At 41.4% G+C, this 18,509-nt stretch overlaps 1 protein-coding gene and 2 long non-coding RNA genes across 3 annotated transcripts in view; 2 read left to right on the top strand and 1 right to left on the bottom strand.

The window, feature by feature from the left end:
* Positions 1-18,509, top strand: part of LOC120417498 (fizzy-related protein homolog) — a 53,429-nt gene that overhangs the window by 25,970 nt on the left and 8,950 nt on the right. The gene's annotated exons all lie outside the window — the stretch shown is intronic.
* Positions 1,550-3,537, top strand: LOC120432045 (uncharacterized). The gene is made up of 3 exons (XR_005608004.2): positions 1,550-1,820; positions 1,879-2,212; positions 2,266-3,537. It is a non-coding gene; the product is annotated as an uncharacterized LOC120432045 (long non-coding RNA).
* LOC128093444 (uncharacterized) lies at positions 3,614-4,368 on the bottom strand. Its single transcript, XR_008212473.1, has 2 exons — positions 3,896-4,368; positions 3,614-3,823 (listed from the first exon to the last, which is right to left on the bottom strand). It is a non-coding gene; the product is annotated as an uncharacterized LOC128093444 (long non-coding RNA).

The following is an 18,509-nucleotide window of genomic DNA, read 5'->3' as shown; positions in this document are numbered from 1 at the left end:
CACTGGAACGCCCAACGCTTGTCCAACTTACACGGACGCCCAAGCCTCTCAAAAAAGTTGGAACGGCAACTTCAACTCGCTGGTTCTCGGGCATAACTCAACCAATCGGGACGATTCTTGTTTCCAGTAATTTGTAAGAATGTCTAGGTGATCCTAGAACTTTGCAGAACTTAATTTGATCAACTCTGTAATTTCTGCGACCGAAAACATCGTTCCACCTTTTTTCAAAACGACTGCCTCCGCGGAATTTTTGGCGAATTTTTTTTTTGTACGCGAAAAAAAAAGTTGGAACGATGTTTTTGATCGCAAAAATTACAGATTAGATCAAATTAAGTTCTGCAAAGTTCTAGAATCATCTAGACATCCTAACAAATCACTGGAAAGAAGAATCATCTTGATTGGTTGAGTTATGCCCGAGAACCAGCGAGTTGAAGTTACCGTTCCAACTTTTTTGGAGCCTTGGGCGTTGGAATGTTAAATAATAACATTTTTTTTTTTCATTTGCGATTGTCCACGATCCATACAAAAAAGTTTTTTTTATGGACAATTGTCCGGGGGAGGGGTTGTAACAAATTCCCAAAATAGTGTCCACGTGGTTTATGGATGGTCCCTAGGCTCACAGTCCATGTAGTTCCCTTACTTTTGGCCTATAGGAGTATGGGTGATGGAGGCTGTTTCAAAAAGATATTAAGGTTTTAAATAAACATTATTAACAGTAATTTGCAAAAGCTATGAGAAAAAGTCAAACCAATCCTGGATGTTTATGGCACATTTTCAAGGGCTTCAAAAGACCTTTCGGATGCAGTTAATAAAATGAGATTTAAAAAAATGCAGAGTTGAAACTGGTAAAGTTTTACGCAAATGCGAGCAATTTTTAAGATTTTTTATGTTTTTTTGGGCTTTAAACTTCAAAGCCCGTCTTACCGGGGAGTTTTGGCAGCACGGTTGGGTGTCGGTTCGGTCAGCGTGCTGCTCCCTGGAATTTTGCAATTAGTGTGTATTGTTTGTTATTTGCGGTTCGTTATTTTGTGTGAAATTGAAGATTATCTAGCGAAGAAACGGAATATTATCGAGTTTAGTGAATTAATGTGGATTCAGTGTGATTTTTCGGCGTATTTCAGTGGCTCATGAAGCATTTGTTTACGTCGTTGAGTCGTGCGGTAACCTCTTGCGAAAGCTTGTACGAAAACTTGCATGAAAGTCAAGAACAGCTTGCATGCTAGCCAGCGATGCCAAACAGTGGGAAGTTTATCTGAAGTGATAAATAATAACAAAACAAAATAAATCAAACTAAAAAAGAACTAATAGCTTAAGATAAACAGTTAAAAAAGATCACTGTGCGGTGTTTGGTAGCAGCTGTTGGCTGTTAACTGTTGTGGTTCAGTTGAACGCGACAGAATCGATCTAAGCATGTGGGAAAAACAACAAACTCGGGGCATAGACTAATTATATATAGATACGCCACTCCCCTGTTGGGGCTGGTGACACTACCGCCACGCCAAAATTGCACCTGGTGGCAATTCACAGGTACTAATTTTGGATATTTCCGAAGGGAAAATTTTTTCTCCCCGGTTTTAGTTCAGTGTTCTATAATATCATAGCAACCTGCCTGCTATTTCGAAACTTTGTTGACATTGTTGTGGCAAAAGTCGAGAGTTCGCTCGAATATTCCAGTGAGCCGTTTATTTAGGTTCCTGCCAAATTTCTGTTCAGGAAGTCACTTATCCGAATGTCGTGGTCGGAAAAGCAAGCAACAGTAATAGTTACCGTTCCAATTGCTGCTAATGAATCCGTGAGCCGTGTATGCAGATCATGCAGATGTGTGAGGAAAAAAGTCAACAAAAAAAGTTCCAAGGATAATCCGTCTCGCATTTTCAGAGAAACCACTGCCGCCTCTTTAAAATTTTCCAAGGGACAAACTCCTCGACGGTGTGCTTACCTCCAACAAGAGTAATTTGGTTCAGCGCCGTAGCCAGAGGGTGACTTCCAGGCTGCCCCCCTCGTGCCTGCAAGCATCATACGAATGCGAAACCCTTGTCATTCGTCGGCTCGAGAGTGTGCCCAATACATGAGCCAGCTGAAGTCCTTCCCGGCGAGCTCACCAGCAGAGACTTGGACCAGGAGTGTGGCTCTAGGTGCAAGAGCACCACGTGGAGGACAAGAACCCAACTAGGAGAAATCGGCACGCAGCAAAGCTCATATCGAGACACCTGTAAGTGTGAGAGATCCATCTATGGCGATAATGTCTAAACTCCATCTTCCTAGACTGGGAATCGGTCCATCGCAACGCTACGGGCACGACGCCAAGGAAAACATAACCGAGCACCGCCAGCGGAGTGGGACATGCATTTCAACCAGCGCATTCGGTGTCAGGGGACAAGCTTGGGACTGGAATGGAAGCCAAGGCCGTCGAGCGAACTCGGAACACGTCGAAGAACAGTTGCAATTTGAAAGGTCACGCACGCATACATACGAAACTCAACCCATCCTCAAGGTCAACCAGACCAGAAGTGGCCACCAGGACGAGGTTCTCGGGCTGCCACTGACGAGATCAAATCTAAAAAGAACGCCCCCACACGGAATGGGGGTGTTTTGTAGGTATACAGCTCGATCCTCGTACAGGTTGGTCGATCAGCGGTCGTTGTGAGGACTCAAAGCGACATTGCGCTCCGCACGAACGCAATTAGGACCGCGCGCGAGACGTGTGGCGTGGTAAAGCAGCGCGCTAGTGTGAGGCGGACGAACCACGCATCAGGCAGGCGTGAAAGCGCAGTGTGCGAACGCGAGGCGGATGGTGTGTGCGTCATGGAGACGCAACGCGCGAACGCAGGAACGTGTGTGCGTCAATTGGGCGTGGGAAAGCAGTGCGCTAGCGTGAGGCGATCGGAGTACGCGTCGCGATGGCGTGGAAAAGCAGTGCGCGAACGCTGGGCGAACGGTACGAGGGCGCAGGAACGCGGTACCCGAACGCAAGGCGGGTCGAGAGCGGGTGTGGTGTGAGCATGACGTGGATGTGCGGCAGGGTAGCAGAAGCGAGTGTGGTCTGGGTAGCGAAAGGATGGGTTGGGAGAAATGTGTTGTCCATTAGAATAAGGAAGCAGGGATTAAAGTTTGGCAGGAGAAACTATAATACGTAAATTACTCGAATAAACCATGGCAATTGAGTTTACACGCACACAACCATTTTGAGTAATTTTGGCTTGCTAGTCGGGAGCGTCGGGGATTTCGCTCGGCTGAAGGGATCCTCCTCAACACTGACGCAATTTTGTGCTCCCCCTTTCCCCCAACCGAAATCCTAGCTCCACTCCAAGCCCGGTTCATCAGGCACCAAGTAGTGTCCCACTGCGATCGAAGCCCAAGAAGTATATAATTACTGACTGCAGGCACGCGGAAACACGTCACCAACCTTAAACGCTAGCAAGAAGTGCGGTTTACGGAAATGGAACGAACCAGAGTGTTAAAAAAGGATCTGTACATTTAACACTAACGAACAACAAGTCGCCCTTCAATAACAGTACTCTGCGGCAGTCTTTGTCGAGGCTTACAACCACGTTATGCAGAATTAATTTCTATTACAATGTTTTCTTATTATTTTGCTTTAAAAAAGTGAGCGTTTATAATAAAAAGATGAATTATAATATCAAGCTGTTCATATTTTCCATTTTGAGGCTCCATATGATTTCTGAGCTTCAACTGGTCAGCCTTGTTGTGTGGGAGACGGTGGCGGACGCTCTCATTCCGATTCACGATGTCAAAGCTTATTGTTTTCTTGATGTGCCAGCTTCAAGGCATGACCTTGCTAAAGTTTTTTGCCTTTTTTTATCTGAAAGAAAGTAAAATGTAGCTTCCTCATAAGCCTAGAGAAGCTGTTTCAAACCACCCTCATCAAACAAACGTTTTCACGTAGCGCGGATTGTTATTCAGCTTGGTGACCGTCGGTGCCACCAAACGAGACGTTTTCTCCCAGCTGGTGGGGACCACACAGGAGCAGCACAGTTCAAAGCGGGTTTGCAATCGAGCGGGCACTGTCCGTGTACATCTTAAGATGGGTCACCTCCTTCAGATCGTGTTTTGATTCGCTGCTAGGAATCGTCAAGATCGTTGTACGACTAGAGGGGGAGATATACCATGTTTCGGGATTGAAACAATTTGATTACAAAGACAGATTGTTCTAGGGTGAAAAAAACCGCTGACACTTTGTCAAAAACAAAACAAACTTTCATCAAGGCAAATGCACAGGATGCTTAGATTTTTCCAAACATTTTAGTACCTGTAACTCGACTGTGGTGGCGCTCGGAGCGCTAAAGGGGTGTCGCCAACTGGATGTATGGAAAAATCCCGAAGTGAGACATCTAGGTAATTAATAATCTATGCTCGGGGAGACCTTTCTGTGTTTTTGTGAACGAAACGTAAACGGTGGAAGAAAGAGAATCTGTGGGGGTTTGGAGATAACAGCGAGTGTCGACGCAGTCCTGTTTTGTCGGTGTGGTGGTGGTTTGAGCGGACGGGAGCGAGAGCGGTTATCGAGCCGAGCTGGTCGAGAGGCCCGCTCACCGCTGTTGCATGAAGAGGGGTGCCTGGCCGAGAGGAGGTGTTTTCGTGCAGCCGAGCCGGTGACGCTTTGCTATTTGGAGAAAAGGCGAGAGGCACGAGAAAAGCAGCTGTTTGAGGCAGAGAGAAGGGTTGGTCAAGGGAACGTTGACACAAGGTAAGATTGTTCTTTGCTGGACATGTCTGGTTTAGGACTAAGGTATCTTTTGTTTAGAGGTGAGTTGTGATTGTATTTATAAGCGATTTTACGCTAGGCTGTAAATATTTTTCAAACTTTTTGTCTCTCCCTTCTCTCCCTTCAAAATCAAACAACTTTTACATTGAAATGTTGAAATTGAATGTTGCAGTTTCAATTTTATAATTTTTTGCCCAACTCCCCCTCCTTTTCTCGACCTCAATCAGAGCTAGGGGACAAAAACTTAGAAAAGTATTTGCCAATATGCCTAATAGGATATTGATTAAATTGAATGATTTGGACTTTTTTGGAAGAATATTCATCAAATTAGCTCTCATTTAGCATGTTTTTTCTGCAACAGATTCCATTAGATTTTACTGAAGATCAAAGAAAACTGAAAGATATTCAGAATTTTGGGGCTTACTGAATATTCCTCCAAGAAATTTTGAGTGACACGAAACCATAATCTTCATTTTAATTCATTCGTATTTTTCCACCCACAGAGAGCGAGTTGTGGCGCTATAACCACGGCAAATAGTGTCCAGGGCATTCGCGGAAATTCGATGTCCCATCCTCGAGGGTCCCGGAGCACCAAAACTTCTTAGCATGGTGCTCCCAACGATTAATTGCCCAAACAAACAGGAACGTGAGCGGGGGATCCCCACGTTTCTTCCTCCCCTGTAGATTCAGAAATGTATTGCTGTTTGAACACTCGTGCTCAAACTCAATCCAATTCAACGAATCATCTTTGCGGTAAACTTTACGCAGTTGGCCTGGCCGCTTCGACGTTTGTGATGTTTCAATGCATGTTAATGCAATGGCGCATTGCAAATGTTGATAATGACAAGAAGATGCTAGGCGTCAATCAACCTAAGGCATTCTCCAGGATGCCCTCGAAAGACTGGCTGCGCTAGGGTTAGATTAGATTAGATTAGATTAAACTTCAAAGCCCGTCTTACCCCACTTCGCTTTGACGTAGAGGGCTCATATTTGGGATGAGTCCATCTCAAACGCTGAAAGTTTCATTCAAATCGGAGCACCTCGATACGACCTGTTTCACATTGGCCAAAAACTCGCCCTTTAGTTTTCGCGAAAAAGTTGGTTTCCACTGTCGTGATCGGGGACTTTCTTTTATAATAAAAATACAGATATTTTGCAATTAACAAACAACACGTCTTATTCCACAGAAATTAACCACAAAACTGATTTGACAATCTTCATTCTCTCTTTCGCCGGCCGCGCGCTTCTCGTTGTTTTCTCGCTCGTTGTTCTCTCTCGCAGCTCGCTAGCGCGCTCTCGCACTCAATCCACAATCAGCTAACAAGGCAATATTCATGAAGGTGCGCACTTTTTATTGCGCTCTTAACTCTTATTTATGAATTATATCAATCTTATAATAAATACTCATTCAGCGCCGTACCTAGGGGTTGGCGCAGTTGGCGACCGCCAAGGGCGCCAGCCCTTGGGGGGCGCCGAAATCGATAATTGTAAAACATTTTCATGTCAGCTATAGCATTAGGTATTATTAGGTATTTAAAACAGAAAAGGCGCCAAATTATAAAGTAGAATTATATATAAAAAAAGATGCTTTAGTGGCGCCAAAATCAGTTGTATGAATATTTCTACCGAAGTGTTTTTGAAAATTCATACATAATGCTAAATTTATTTTTTCATCAAAGAAGGGGCGCTCAAGTGGCAGAAAGTTCAAGGAGTTCTAGAAGAGCTTCTCAAAATAAACACACGTTAAAGTTTGGACCGTTGCATAATGAAATTTAAGTCATACCTTCCAGACTAATATTTGTCAAACTATTTGTTATTTTCACGTTAATTTTGCTGTGAATCACAATCAGCCAAAAAATATGGAAAAAATATGGTCATATTTTGAGCTTCTTGGATATAGGAATTATTTTAACATTAAAACATTTACTTTCTTTTGAAATTTTGACATTCTCGAGTTGACATTCCAACGCCCAAGGCTCCAAAAAAGTTGGAACGGTAACTTCAACTCGCAGGTTCTCGGGCATAACTCACCCAATCAAGACGATTCTTTTTTCCAGTGATTTGTTAAGATGTCTAGATGATCCTAGAACTATGCAGAACTCAATTTGATTTGCGATCAAAAACATCGTTCCAACTTGTTTTTTCGCTTGTTAAAAAAATTCGCCAAAAATTCCGCGGAGGCAAACTTTTTGAAAAAGTTGGAACGATGTTTTCGGTCGCAGAAATTACAGATTTGTTCAAATCAAGTTCTGCAAAATTTTAGGATCATCTAGACATTCTTATAAATCCCTGGAAACAAGAATCGTTCCGATTGAATGAGTAATGCCCGAGAACCAGTGAGTTGAAGTCACCGTTCCAACTTTTTTGGGAGGCTTGGGCGTCCGTGTAAGTTGGACATGCGTTGGGCATTCCAGAGTTAAAAAAATGGCCTTTGACATATTTTCAGCTCGATTTCCCCTTTTATAATCATCTTCGTGCAATGAAATGTCCCTACGATTTCTCAAAATGCTATAGTTTTGAAATAGGAAAACTGCAGTAAATTTTCACCAATACGACCAACATTGTTTTTTCATGAAAAAAAAAAGTTTTTCAGAACACACAAGCTGTTCTGAACATCACTTTTTCAGTTTAAGCTGTTGATTACATTTTAAATCGTCTAAAAAGCTTTGGTAACAAAATAATATTTTTTCAAGGTTTGATAACATTCGTATAGTTTTGCGCAATTTTTTTTTCAGAATATAAATTTAAATTTACGAATCAAAAATAAATAAAAAAAAATACCGATGAAAATATAAATCAAAGCAAAACATAATTAAAAACAATAAAATTATGAAAAATATTCTCAAGCATCGTATGGGCGAATAATCACTCAAAATGAATAAAAATGTCTTATCTTAATTTTTTTCACCAAAAATAACGTTCTTATTATTATCAATAAAATAAGTTTCATCATGAATTGCGCAGGATTTTAAATGATCTTTAGGCCTTTGCAAATATTTTTCAAAGTTTATGTCGCCCCTCCTCTTTTCAAAATTGATTCAAAAAATCAGGGGGCAAAAAAAATATTTTCATAAAACTTCAAAATTTTAACGAAAATAGAAGTCAAATCAACTGAAAACAATCTAAAACGAATTTTTCGGCGTTGATAATCATGTTTAGCTTGTTTGGGCAGGATAAAAAATATTTTAACTTTCATGAAATTACACTGTTTAGGACCGCAAAAACTTTTTTTTGTCACAAAAATATTTTTTTTGTCAATTCTTAGCAATTTTGGAAACTTATGATTGCACACCAGCTGGACAGGTGTATAATGCATTTTAAAACACTTTTTCCATTCAAATGTTGAAACCGTGGCCTGTTATTTCAATTTTTAATTTTTGTTTTGCCCCTTCCTTCGGCTTATTTTTTTTCAATTTTAAAGAAGGATTTTTTTCTTTTTTCGTTGTTATTAACGAAATGAAATCTAAAGCCAAATCAGTTAATTATTTCATGTATCCGGGAAATTTATTTGCTTATACAATCAAATTATTACTACAAACGAAGTTGACTTTATAGCTTTCGGCCACCATTGCTAGTACCAACCACTAGTGTCTACCTTTTTATCTGCAAGGACTTCGCCGCCCTGGGCTCCTAAGTGTATGAAAGTATGGCACGGAGCGACGGCGCCGAATACCCATATTTACACAAAGGATTTTAGAGCGCCCGCCGCGGGATTCGAACCGGCGACCTCTAGATTGTGAGCCCAGTGCGCGGTCCGATTGATCCACACGGGCGGGACAAATTAATACTAGATCAGATCAAATTATGCAGGCTTAGAAATATAATTTGCTAACAAGTTAAAGCAAAATTTATCATGATTGAGCATTCAATTCTGTGCATTTATCTGAAAAATAAATTTAAAAAAAACAAACCCTGCTATCACTATCGATTTTATGAAATCTGAGAAAATATTTAGCCAACTTAACTCCTATAATATGTTTTCAATTCAACCTATCTCATGTTATTTAAAAATAAAACATAAAATAACTGTGTTTCTGAATTTAACCATATTAAGGTCTCCATTTGCAATTTTAAAATCAAACTCATATTTATCAAACTGCTTGAAATTTGAGGGGGGCGCCAAATTGATGCTTCGCCAAGGGCGCCGTGGACCCAAGGTACGGCTCTGTACTCATTTAATAATTTATTACATATTCAATCCTGCAACCCATAATCCCTAAATCCACCTGATATCTAGAACAAAGTACTAGATGCTTTAAGCTTATCTGAAAGATCACACGATTTTTGCATGCATGTGGGGCATTTATGCGACTAGGGACAGTAAAGTTTTACTTAAAAAGCTCTGGTTAATCAAATGTCACCAAAATCAGGATTCTTTCTTTTTGAGATAAAACTAACCCCATATCAAATTAAACGAATTTACCCTCTACTCCCAATTTTTCCGAATTTTTTTATTTTTCCCGTGTTCTTTGGTTCTACGAAATATTTTACTTCTCTTGTTTTATGTTTTTCTTGTTTCATTTTTATGTATTTTAATTTGCATTTATCTTGTTTATTTCATGTGTGTTTTTGATAGTATTTGGCTTACTTTATCATCTCCAATCATTGACTATCTAGTTTTTCATGTTTTTACAGTCACTTTTTCAATTTTTTGCTTGTTTTTCACATTTTCTGCTATAAAATGGCACCATTATCATTTAAATTGTAAAAAAAAATGCGTAGAGGCATAGTCTGGGACACTAGAAAAAATACTGCATACCTCTTTTTACTTAAAATTTAGGAAATGGTAGTAAAAAACATAGCCAAAGTTGATCCCTAAAAAAATTACATTTTTAAAAACTTTGCAAAGTCACACAAAACAAGTAAAACGTCCAACCCTAAAATCATTTAAAATTTTAAGTATTCTTCTTTCCAATTCTTTTTATAGATTTTCTTTTCGCGTTCCGTTTCGTCGATCGTCGTCGGTGTGTATTTCGGGTGAGTGAGTGCGTGTGTGTGTGAAGGTGCGGCTAGCTCTGGTTGTCACGATGACAGCAGAGCTGAGCCAGTCCGTTTCGCGGTGCCTGTCCGTCGGGACGCATTTTTTCGCGTTCTGTTTTCGTCGATCGTCGTCGGTGTGTTTTTCTCGTTAGTCATGTATTTGATACACATCACAGCCGGGTTTCTTTGTTCTATGATTTGCAATTGTTTCACGGGAAGATTCGTTTTAAATTGCGTTAGCAAAATATAAATTATCATTCAATTCGAACATTCGTTTCCCGCGAATCTCGGCGACAAATATTGTTTCAACGCGATTGTTCAAGTCCTTCAGATAACATCATAACTCATCAGTCATTAATTGGTCGCTCATCTTATAATAATTTAAAAGTATAAATAGTCTCAGGTCAACTCAACGTAAATATGTAACGCTGAGTTTAATATTTCACCTTTTAATCACACATAATTTTGATTCTATCTTTCCACAGCCGGCTGTCTAAGATTGAATCATTTATGCTAAACTCAACACCGAATAACCGGGAATGGTCTCATCCGCATCATCCGATTGTTTGCCTTGAGAATACATAATACATCACCCTATTCAACGAAATTCATTGATTATTGGGCCACATCATCATCCTCTATGATGAATCCTGGCCATTACCCTTCCCCACTAACAAAATCCCAAGTAGAAGTAGTTTTCCGGCACACGCGGGGGTGTGGATATCGTATAGAACCCACCCTTGGTAGCAGCCTGTGCTAACTAACATTCCCGTCCCATCCCCTCGAGATCTACAAACTGACATGGCGGGCGCCGTTGGTGGCCAACGACTGTTTCCTATTCGCACCGGCTCTAGTTTTGATGATCGTGATGTTTTATCTTTTCAGCCCATTCATGCATGCTGTTGATAAGGGAAACATCATTTGATCGTTGAAGCGTGTGACCGGTTGTGCTGGTTGTGGTTATTTCTTATACATCAGAAGTAATATATGGGTCATTTCATGTCAGCTCAGTACACTTTTGCACTCGACAATCACGAGTTTGGACCAAACATGGAGGGAATGTTTATTTATCGATAGTTAAAATGAATTTCAAGTTTGATGCTGATTAGACCCTCCCTCTATTTTCGGCACCGCCTTTTTTTTATTTCTAAAATATATTTTTTTTACTGGTAACTTTGCAACTATTAGACCAAATTACCTTCTTCTAGTTCCATTTTAAAGGATTTTTTCCAAGGAATGCGATTAAAATAAACTATTAGCCCTCAAATGCCTCCCAGTATTTTTTTAATTTCAGGATATGTTTCCAAACGTAGTTTTTACAAGCTAGATTATTTTTCATATTTCTTTTTTTTATCACCATCATTGATCATTCATGAGCACAATTCACTGTTTCGGGATTAGTCTTGTTTCCGTGCACTAAATTGGTCCGAAATACTTACCCATAAGGCTTATTAAATTGTATAACATAGTGCTCAACGCCATTGGATACTTTTCGAGAAAAATTTAATGGAGGACTTGTCACGACGTGTCTTGATTATTTCAAGTCTTTGGAAATCGATAGTGAATTGAGTAGCATAACAAACTTTGTTTTAAAATTCAATCAAATTTGTTGAGTTTTTTACCGTGAATTTCATTAGACAGATCAGTAGAAGACATGAAACTTGATGAAAAATTTACTAAAAGTACTTTTGGTAGTAGCATAACCTGTCCATTTTTATTGCTTTTTGAGGTTTTTTTTTTTTCTTCAAAATATTCTTTATAACATTTGTAATGGTCTTATTGTACATGTTTTTCAATTGAATTTAACTTTTTGTGACCAGGTAGGAAAATTATAATTTTGAAAATCAACAAAGCTATTCCAGCAAAATTTCGTTGGCAACTGGTTTTATGATACCCCTCAATGTGAGGTTCCGTTCAATGTTTAAGAGCGGGAATTTCATGCTGACTCAAATCAACGCTGGTGAACAAATTATACCTAATCGTGCTTCAGCTTTGGTTTTATTGTGGATGCATATCATTAGGACTGATTAAGACACACAAGGGACAACGGCAATAAAAGAGTCTGGGTGGTCCCAAATTGCGCTCTATATACAATATATGACTGTTTTTTGCGAGATTCTGCTGCTGCCGCTTCTCATTCTCATCTTAAACCCATTCAAATCAAAACAATGAAAGACCTCGCTAGGAAAGTTTTTTTTTCTGAAAAATGCTCATATTAAATTCCTCCTAAGATGCGCAAATGAAAAAGAAAATCCTATATCGAATTCTTACGCTCAATTGAATTCTTTTGATTTTGTTCCTACCGGTATGTCCTATGCATTCTTCATTTCTATTTCCCCTGGCAAAGAAACGAATGTCGAATGCTTTTTTTTAAGTTCGCTTTCGGATATGACCACTATCCGTCGGCTGGTTAAAACTTAATTATCAACGTTTCTTGTGATATTGTTTTGAGTATAAACAATTTTATTTTTCACTCATAAATAACTATACCGTCCAGACTCGACTATCCGAAGAAAAAAAACCTAAATTTATCATTTGAAGTAATGAGCCCTATCTAGAATCACATATTCCCAAATTGAATTATGTTTGAGGCAATGATTAAAAATCAAAAATTAAATGACTTTTCTTCGTGGTGGATGCACGCCATGGTTAAAGGAGATTATTATTGCAAATCAATGTACCTAAAAATGTCTTCGTTGAAAAGACAAAAATTGGGGTACGTTTTTGGCCAAAAATGACCTCTCGAAAAATCATTTTTCTAATATTTTTGTTAGAATTGCTCGAAAACTACCCAAATGTTTGAAAATCTCCACATCAAACATTGTAGCGTGTCAATACGATTCCCTCGAACAAGAAACGCTGTTGGATGACTTGTTTTAACCACATCGTTGTATTTGAGCATCATTTTAGTTTCATTTGACCCAATGTCACCCCCTCTAAGGGGTGCGATTGGGTAAATTTTCAAACTATTGGCATTTAACGTAGTGTTCATCAAAATCCACCATATTTTGGGAAAATGTTAGTAAACTATCTAAGAACAAATCTACGTTGAAAGATTTTCGATGTTATTTAAATTTTGATGAATCGCCGAGCTCCAGTCTCCGTAGCAATGGGAACTCTCTACGACCGGCGGAAATTGCTGACCCGGGACGCACGACCATCGGCATTATGGAAGACCCCAACTCTCCCGACACAGTCGTGCCACCGCTCTGCTGCGACTCGCTGCGTTCGTGCCTTCCAAGTCGTCCCGGCCCTGTGTTCGGCTCAAGAGAAGGGGTCTTCCAGCATGCACTCTCAGGCATGTATCATGGCTTTCCCGTCCAATCGCCGTCTCCTGATGCTTCCCAACCTTTCAGCTGCAGCCAGCCACCCCGTCTGGCTTTACACGCGTCGCCCACAGCTGCTCAGCAATGTCATCTGTACTATCAAAATGCCGGAGGCATGAACGGTACAATAAGCGATTACCTACACGCTAGTTCAGGGGAATGCTATGATTTCATTGCGCTGACGGAGACCTGGCTAAAGGATCACACGCTCTCCGCTCACATCTTCGGACCTGAATATGAAACCTTCCGTTGTAATCGCGGGCCGGATAACAGCAAGAAAACTGAGGGTGGCGGAGTTCTCATCGCCGCACGCAAAAGCTTCAAACCTCGTCGGATTCATCAGGACAACTGGAAGACGGTGGAGCAAGTATGGGTTTCGCTGAAGCTATCGGATCGTGTGCTGTATCTCTGCGCGGTTTACTTCCCACCGGATCGCACTTACGACAAAGACTTGTACAAAGCTCACCTGGAATCTGTGCGATCTATTGTAGAACGAGCCCGTCCAATCGACGACATTTTTGTCGTCGGCGATTTCAATCTCCCAAAGTTGAATTGGACGCACTGTCGAAACGGATTTCTTTTTCCCGACCCCGACCGATCCCAGTTCCATTCCTGTGCCCGTGATCTTCTCGACAGTTACAGTGCGAGCACTCTGCAGCAGATCAACCACGTGACAAATGAGGATGGTCGGAGTCTAGATCTCTGCTTCGTTAGTGTACGTGACACCGCCCCTGTAGTCACCGCCGCGGCGGTTCCACTCGCCAAGGTAGTCGCACGTCATCCGGCACTCATTATATCGGTCGACGGCAGCTGTAGCACCGAGTACCGAGAAGAGATCGCCCTGGTCCGATACAACTTCCGGCGCGCCGACTTCGAGAGTTTGTCCCGCGCCCTACGTGGTATCGAGTGGAGCAGCGTTCTGGACCCTGTAGACATTGATTTAGCAGTCGACACGTACACATCTATTCTGGGCAGACTGATTGAACAGTTTGTGCCGAAGATTCGGAAGGTGGTTTCCCATCACCTTCCCTGGCAAACCCAAGAACTTCGCCTCCTCAAGACCCAGAAAAGAGCTGCCTTTAAGGTTTCCAACGGATCTGTACACTTACGCGACTACTATCTTCGGATTAATCACAGCTATCAACGATTGAGTCGCAGGTGCTTTGCAAACTACCAGCGCAAAATGGAGAAGAAATTGAAAACCGACCCGAAGAAATTCTGGAAATTCGTCAACGAGAGCCGTAGAGAATCTGGATTGCCGACTTCAATGCGGTTGGCTGACGAAGAAGGAGATGATGCAGACAAAATTTGCCAGCTTTTCGCGAAGAAGTTTGCCGGTGTATTCTGTGCGGAGCCTATTACTGATGAGGAAGTTCGAGCCGCCGCAGAAAACGTTCCACGTCGGGATGAACTACTGGCTTCGATCGAGATTGATGAAGGTACCATACAAGCCGCTGCAGCCAAACTAAAACACTCTTGCTCACCAGGACCGGACGGGATACCGTCTACCCTGCTGAAACGTTGCTCCTCCAGCCTATCGGCACCACTTTTACACCTGTTTCGTCTTTCGTTGAGCTCTGGAAAGTTCCCTGTTGCCTGGAAGCAAGCTTACATGTTTCCAGTGCACAAAAAAGGCGATCGAACTAACGTGGAGAACTACCGTGGGATTTCCGCCTTGTGTGCCACCTCAAAGTTGCTGGAATTGGTTGTGATTGATCCGGTTTTCTCGCACTGCCGCCAAGACCTTGCTGATGAACAACACGGGTTCTTTCCTAAGCGATCAACAGCAACCAATCTCCTCTGCTTCACCGAATCGATCATCAACAGCTTCGACGCCCACTCTCAAACCGATGCCATCTACACAGATCTGTCAGCCGCCTTCGACAAAATTAACCATCGCATCGCTGTTGCTAAGCTTGAGAGATTGGGTTTCCGAGGAAGCCTATTGGCCTGGTTCAAGTCTTATCTAACGGGACGTTCGCTGAGGGTGAGAATCGGAGACGCACTTTCCGATATAATCGACGCCACATCAGGTATCGCGCAAGGAAGCCACCTCGGTCCGGTGGTATTCCTGTTTTACTTTAACGACGTTAATTACACCGTCACTGGACCTCGCCTCGTTTACGCGGATGACCTCAAGCTTTTTGCTCGAATTGACAACTCGAACGACGCCGAAGCATTGCAGCGCGATCTTGACAGGTTTGCTGGTTGGTGCGATGTGAACCGCATGATCCTCAACCCTGGAAAATGCCAATCGATCACGTTCAGTCGGAGACACTTCCCAGTAACCTTCGACTACCGTATTAATGATACTTCTGTCGAACGGGTCACTCACGTGAAGGATTTGGGAGTCATCTTGGACACGCAACTCACTTTCAAGCAACATCTGTCATACATAATCGCCAAAGCCTCCCGACAACTAGGATTGGTAATCCGCATGACGCGCAAGTTCACTGACATTTATTGTCTAAAGACCCTGTACTGCTCGCTGGTCCGCTCCACTCTAGAGTACTGTTCGACAGTGTGGTCCCCGCACTACAACAACGCTGTTTGCCGCCTCGAAAGCATCCAACGAAGGTTTGTGCGATATGCCCTCAGGCAGCTGCCGTGGACAAATCCCTTGCAACTTCCGCCGTACGAACAACGCTGCCGTTTGATCGACCTCGATACACTCCAGCTACGACGAGACCTAGCCCGTGCAATGACTTCTGCTGATGTCCTACTCGGCCGGATTGATTGCCCTGACCTGCGTAACCAGATTCAGCTCCGAGTGCCTACCCGTCAACTACGCCACACGCCAGCTCTCGAAGTTCCGTTTCGTCGCACCAACTACAGCGCGAATGGTGCCATCAACGGACTTAAAAGAGCGTTTAACAAAGTGTCCAGTGTGTTTAGCTTAGATGTGTCTCGTACTACGTTGCGTTTTAAGTTTGTGTCCTTGTTAAGATCTTTGTTACGCATGTAAATTTAGTTTTAAGTTCATCATTGGGGCAAAATAAGTGCCTGTTGAGAAGCAATAAACAATAATAAATTGTTTTTGTTATTAAGAAATTTCGTGAGGTGTATCGTTTTTTGACCCATAGTCACCCCCACTGACGTACCTAAAATTTAAGAGTGAGTCCACGAGCAAAGCATACCCATCCCGCAGCGACCTCACCAATCTGCCTGAAATTTTCAGGGGTTGTTTGTCAATTTTTTGGGAGGGTACAAAAATGGAGGGGGGTGTCCGATTTTGATGAAATTCGGGATTTGAGCAGAATCGGAGATGGTAATTTTCAAATTTGCATTTTTTCTTGCACACTTCAGGAGGAATGACCCATATAGTGATTATATTTTCATTGCAATTTACTATATCTGGACCACAAAGTAAGACAGAGTACCCACTGCCTCTTGATTTTTGGTTCAACTTGGTGGTACATCGTAGGTACATCGCACGCCTGCTACCAGCAAACCTTATGGAGCCAAAAAATGAAATGACATTTCTTCGGACTGGTCACTCTGGGTTACTCTGTGTCTGGACCCTGAATTCAGAACCATCATTGACTCAAAAGTGAAAGACACCATCCATCACCTTATCTATCAAAGTCACCCCAGAATTCAAATTAAAAAATTTAAACACTATTAAATTATTATTTTTTCAAAAATAGTGCATGGACCTTGTGTGGCCTACCCCAGTCCATGTTCTAAAAATAATAATCTTGAGAAAAACCTTAACAGTTGGAAAATGTTCCAAAAATAAATTGAAATCCTATCAATGTCACCTCGGTTTACGGTACCATAAACTGGGCTGACATTGATTAGGAGCTATTTTTTCGCAATATGAAAAATACAAATTAAATACGAACCGGATGTATGCAACCATACTGGGCTGTTCAAACTACCTCAAGCAGTAGTTTTCATCAAAGTAGGGGAAATATACCCATTTTAATCACTCTAAGCCGTTCGACCAATTCTCATCACTTTTGCCGTTTTCCGCTATTAAATCAACATTTTCAGATGTATCAAAAATGGGGAGTTGCTTGCTCACTTTCATTTGAGCTATTTATTAATTTGGAACAATCAAAAACACTTTATGAAAGCTGTAATTCATGATCAAAGTGCTGATAGGCCGATAATAGAAATAGGCTGAGAAAGGGTATAGTTCCCCTATCATGTTTTTGTCAATGAAAATGAGTTCGATTCGGAAAACGGACTGAATAATATTTGAAAAGTAAATAGAAATTGTGGCAAATTTTCAAATAATTTATAAGCATTGAAATGTTTGAAATTTTAATTTCCATTTTCATTCCAAAAATCGGAGTTTCAAAACGACGAGCGGTTTTTTTTTTGTAAACCACTCAATTTGCCAATAGGTACCTATCGAGTAGAATACTATGAATTTTGTTCGATTAGTACACTCAAACCCCGATGTTGTCAAACGAACCCAACTGTTGTCAAACGAACTGGGACACTTTTTAATTTGAAACCCCTTTTACACGGGGTTCACACACACTACCAAACGTTTGTTTTGATAATGTGCGTGAGCACCGTGTAAAAAGTGACAGTTCGTCACTTTTTAGTTTGACTTTGACCAACCAACGGAGTAGGGGAAAGTGGGGCAAGTGTAACAAGCTAAGGAAATGCTCCCCAAGTAGCATTTGGCAACATGATAAATTTGACTAAGTCCAGTTTTTGTTTTGTTTTGCTGCAGAAACATATAAATGACATTTTAGCAACAATACGTTGCAATGTTGCAAACGTTTCGAATTGAAAACAACTTTGCAACAATCCATTTCGTTTTGTAATCGAAACATATTGAAAACTTATTGGTTCCATAAGGACTGCCACCTGGTTTTTTTAAGCGCAAGAGTGTAAAAGTGCTGAGTCATCGTCTAAAAATAGACGGCGTCCTATCTCGCCCAGCAAAATGAAGTCGATAAAGTAGTCGGTTTCGATGAGAAAAAGTGGAAAATGTGGTCTAAAAATAGCGACGCCATCCCCCTATTCATTCGTGGCTCAGTGGTAGAGGCAAGGTGTGAAGATCTGAAGGTACCAGTCCAGAATCCCGACAGGGGGGGCACTTCAGTTTTTTTTTGTTTAAAAAGTTTTTTTTTGTTTCGCGCAAATAGGGGGATGGCGTCGCTATTTTTAGACCACATTTTCCACTTTTTCTCATCGAAACCGACTACTTTATCGACTTCATTTTGCTGGGCGAGATAGGACGCCGTCTATTTTTAGACGATGACTCAGCACTTTTCCACTCTTGCACTTAAAAAAACCAGATGGCAGCACGATGTAACGCCACGTCCCTATGGCAACATCATGACAACACAACAAACTACTTTACCGACATATTAAGACAAACAAATTGTTTCTGGAATTTCGACGTAACAAAGTTGAAACAAGCGGCTAAATGTTGCAACATTTTCGTGCGCTTTTTTGGGCATCACGAGTGTTTTAACTATGTTGTGATAGCACATTTTGGGTGTTACAAAATT

Source organism: Culex pipiens, chromosome 3 (assembly GCF_016801865.2).
Source record: "Culex pipiens pallens isolate TS chromosome 3, TS_CPP_V2, whole genome shotgun sequence".
Lineage (NCBI taxonomy): Eukaryota > Metazoa > Arthropoda > Insecta > Diptera > Culicidae > Culex > Culex pipiens.
Note: the sequence above shows the minus strand (reverse complement) of the source record. Positions and strands in the feature narration are given on the sequence as shown.